The 4,633-nt window shown below is 36.9% G+C and overlaps 1 non-coding gene across 1 annotated transcript; it reads right to left on the bottom strand.

The window, feature by feature from the left end:
- Positions 1–291: 291 nt before the first annotated feature.
- LOC116272856 lies at positions 292–399 on the bottom strand. The gene has a single exon (XR_004181405.1). It is a non-coding gene; the product is annotated as a U6 spliceosomal RNA (small nuclear RNA).
- Positions 400–4,633: the final 4,234 nt, after the last annotated feature.

Below are 4,633 nucleotides of genomic sequence, written 5' to 3'. Positions count from 1 at the left end.
ACTTTCCTTGATGTTTTGAGTGCATTGAAAATAATCTTTATCTCTGTTACCATGTTTCATTTCTAGTATTTCCATTAATTTCTTATAATTTCCATTTCTCTGCTGAAATGCTGTCTTTTTGTGCATGTTGTTAATTTTTTTCCCACTAGAACCATATTAATTGTAGTTATTTTAAGTTACTTGTCAGATAATTTTAATGTCTACATTATCTCTTGAATCTTGTTCTTTTGTTGCATTGTTTTTTTGACAGTGAGTTCATTTTTTCTTGCTTTTATATGTCTCTTTCTCTCTTTTTTAATGAAATGCTTCATGAATTTGTCTGTCATCCTTGCATAGGAGCCATGCTAATCTTCTCTGTATCATTCTAATTTTAAGAGTATGTACTGCCAAAGTGAGCACTTTCCTAATGTTCTAATTGCCAGAGAGTGTGTAGAACAGTAAGATTCAGGTAAGTCATATTTATGCCTGAAAATGGGCAGGCATTTTTTTTTTTTTTTCTTCTTCCATTATTGTGTATGTTGGAGAAGGTTGTGTCAAACTTGTCAGGAGTGGAGCTGGTTTATGTTTCCCTGTTGCTGGGTTTGTCTTCAGTGTACTACTGGCTTCATTCCTCTGCTATTACTTTATCATTAGGGTGAGGGTTAGTTTGCTGGATAGTTTTTCTTGAGGTTCCTAATCCCACCCTCAGGTTTTAGCCTTCCCTGTGTTCCTGAGTTTCAGAATAGGTCACTCTCCAAGGTATCTTACTTGCCAACAGCAAACTGTTGGTGTTTGATTTTCCTGCTGATGAGGCCAGGGGAATTCCCTGTTGTCTTAGTTTAGCCTCATTCTTCAGTAGATCCTGTGTCCCTGTGTCTAAGGATGGTGCTTTCTTAATCCTTTTACTCCAGTACTAGCAAAAAATTTCTAATGGTCTAGATCCAGAATGGTTTCATGGCTCCTCCCCCAGTGGTTGGAAGTTTTTTCCTCCCCAGCTTCCAGCTCACTTGTGGTCTAGGGATGACATGGTTTGCTATCCACCTCTCCAAACCCCATACCCCAGTTGTTTAGGTCTTTTGTTCTTAGTGGAGAAAGGACCAAGCATAGCATGATATCTTTCCCACAACTTGGCTACTACCATTTTCTAAGGCTCATCTTCGTTCGATGCTTCTTCTGGTCTCTTGCTCTGTCCCCAATCTTTCTAATGAACACTTCATGAGCCCTAGGGAGAAGAACCTATGAATGGGCGCTAATTCATGTCATGTACATGGCTCCAAAGGATTTTATACTCTTATTTTAGCTCACATCAGCCTTTAGCAATTTGTTTAGAATTTTTAGCTGAATTAATCTTACACACTTTTTAGTGGCCCTGTCTTCCTGGTTCTACTTAGGTGAGTCAGCCTCTTGCCCATTGTGCTATTATTGTTGTATATTTTGTTTGTCTATATTTTATTAACCCACATGATTTTATTATCATTTTTTTTAAGTGCTCAACATTCCCTTGTATTACCAATAGATTTAACTTTTCTGAACTGTACCTTTTCTAAATTCCTTCATGTAGTACTGTACTTCCATTCATTCTTGTTTAGCTTTAAAAAATTGTATCTTTTTTCTTATGGTGTAGTTCTGCTTGCAATAAATTGCCTTCATTTTTCAAAGAGGTTCTAACTGAGTATAGAACTCTATACTCACTTTTATAGTTGGCAGTTATATTTTCCTTTAGCACTTTACATATGCCATTCTATTGCCTTTGGCTTCCAAAAATTTTGTTGAAAAGTCAGTCTTATGTCCTGTTGCTTCTTTGAAGGCAACATGTCTCTTTTCTCTGTTTTTACAATTTTCTCTTTTTCATTAGTTTTCAGCTATTTGACTACATTCTTGGGTGTGGTCTCCTTTGTATTTTTCTTGGACTTCTCTAAACTTCTTTTTTTTTATTTTAATTTTTTATTTTATTTTACTTTAAGTTCTGGAACACATGTGCTGAATGTGCAGGTTTGTTACATAGGTATACATGGGCCATGGTGGTTTGCTGCACCTATCAACCTGTCATCTAGGTTTTAAACCCTGCATGTATTAGGTATTTGTTCTAAGGCTCTCCCTCCTCTTGCCCCCCACGCCCCGACAGGCCCCAGTGTGTGATGTTCCTCTCCCTGTGTCCATGTGTTCTCATAGTTCAACTCCCACTTATGAGTGAGAACAGGCAGTGTTTGGTTTTCTGTTCCCATGTTAGTTTGCTGAGGATGATGGTTTCCAGCTTCATCCATGTCCCTGCAAAGGACATGAACCCATTCTATTTTATGGCTGAATAGTATTCCATGGTGAATATGTGCCATATTTTCTTTATCTAGTCTATCACTGATGGGCATTTGGGTTGGTCCAAGTCTTTGCTATTGTAAAGGGTGCTGCAGTAAACATACGTGTGCATGTGTCTTTATACTAGAATGATTTATAATCCTGTGAGTATATACCCAATAATGGGATTGCTGGGTCAAATGGTATTTCTGGTTCTAGATCCTTGAGGAATCACCGCACTGTCTTCTACAATGGTTGAACTAATTTACATTCCCACCAACAGTGTAAAAGCATTCCTATTTCTCTGCATCCTCGCCAGCATCTGTTGCTTCCTGATAGCCATTCTAACTGGTATCAAATGGTATCTCATTGTGGTTTTGATTTGCATTTCTCTAATGACCAGTGATGATGAGCCTTTTTTCATGTTTGTTGGCTGCATAAATGTCTTCTTTTGAGACTTGTCTGCTTGTATTCTTCACCCACTTTTTGATGGGGTTGTTTGTTTTTTTTTCTTGTAAATTTGTTTAAGATCCTTGTAGATTCTGGATATTAGACCTTTGTCAGATGGATGGATTGCAACAATTTTCTCCCATTCTGTAGGTTGCCTGTTCCTCTGATGACAGTTGTTTTGTTTTTGCTGCGTAGAAGCTCTTTAGTTTAATTAAATCCCATTTGTCAATTTTGGCTTTTGTTGCAATTGCTTGTGGTATTTTAGTTATGAAGTCTTTGCCCGTGCCTATGTTCTGAATGGTATTACCTAGGTTTTCTTCTAGGGTTTTTAGGTTTTACGTTTAAGCCTTTATTCCATCTTGAGTTAATTTTTGTGTAAGGTTTAAGGAAGGGGTCCAGTTTCTGTTTTCTGCATATGGCTAGCCAGTTTTCCCAGTACCATTTATTAAATAGGAAATCCTTTCCCCATTGGTTGTTTTTATCAGGTTTGTTGAAGATCAGATGGTTGTCGACGTGTGGTGTTATTTCTGAGGCCTCTGTTCTATTCCGTTGGTCTATATCTCTGTTTGGGTACCAGTACCATGCTGTTTTGGTTACTGTAGCCTTGTAGTATAGTTTGAAGTCAGGTAGTGTGATACTTCCAGCTTTGTTCTTTTTGCTTAGGATTGTCTTGGCTATATGGGCTTTTTTGGTTCCATATGAAATTCGAAGTAGTTGTTTTTTTCTTATGTATTCATTTCATTAGAGAATTAGGTAAATCTCACATTACATGGCCAAGGCCAAAAAATTTTGCACAGTTAGAATGTGTTGAAGACACCAGCCTCAATTTAACCAGATTAGATTTCAACAAGGAGATGACTGTATTCCTCCAAATAACCTTCATTTAGGAAGATGACATTCCTCCAATATGTGGAAAGACAGTAAATGCTCTTTCTGCTCTCTGCCACTGAGGAAGAAATTCTCCCTCTTGAGGGACCAACACTATTTCTTTTTTTTTTTTTTTCCTCTTTTCCCTTTTCCTTTCTTCGGTTTCCCCTTTCCACAAAGCTTCTTTAGTCATTTTTGCTCATCCTTAAAATCCTGATGCTCATCTCTTTATTATAGATTCTGGTACTGCTTTAAAATTTTCAATATTTTTATTCGATCTGTCTATTTTTTCCTATATGTTCTTTACAATATTTATTATTGTCATTTTTATCTCTTTGTATGATAAACATTAATATCTATAGCATTTGTGGGCCTGCTTCTATTGTCTATTTTTAAACCTGATTATTGCAAATATTATCCTTTCTCCTTGTATGTCTTGTAATGCCAGATATAGTGTATGAAAGTATCATAGAGAAGGAGATGATGTATATTCCACTAGCAAGTGTTTCATCTTTTCTCTGCAAGGCAAGTAATGTGAAAGGCTGATTCCCTCAATCCAAAAAAGATTAGGTTAGTTGCGGGCTGCAGTTTTAGTAAATTACAATGTACTACTGGAGTGTCTTTGGGCCTATCATCCATTTTGACTGAGTTTGCCATATTTTGTCTCCCCAGCTTGGGTACTGTGGGAGATTCATTTCTTTCCTTAAGAAATTTTGAGATTAGCTTTTTAGTGTCTGCTTTCTAGAAAATGTCTTTATGGGGATATGGCTAGTATTTTTGAAGCAGTTCTTCCTTAAGGGACTTTCTCTCTTAAACACTACATTTATTCTGCCTTTTAGAAGCTTGTGGCTGAACTTTTCCACTTTCCCCACAGGCCCAAAATTCAGTAAATATCTCATGAGGAAAGTTTGTCATATGTTTTGGGTTCCTCAAAATTTCAATCTATCATGACAACCTCAACTACCAAGAGATCCACTGTTTCTTTTTCCCTCCCTCTATCTGCATCAAGTTCAGTTCTTAATCCAAGCTTAGAATTAGCAAATAT

The sequence above is a fragment of the Papio anubis genome, unplaced genomic scaffold, assembly GCF_008728515.1.
Source record: "Papio anubis isolate 15944 unplaced genomic scaffold, Panubis1.0 scaffold228, whole genome shotgun sequence".
NCBI lineage: Eukaryota > Metazoa > Chordata > Mammalia > Primates > Cercopithecidae > Papio > Papio anubis.
This window is presented reverse-complemented; position numbering and strand designations above follow the sequence as displayed.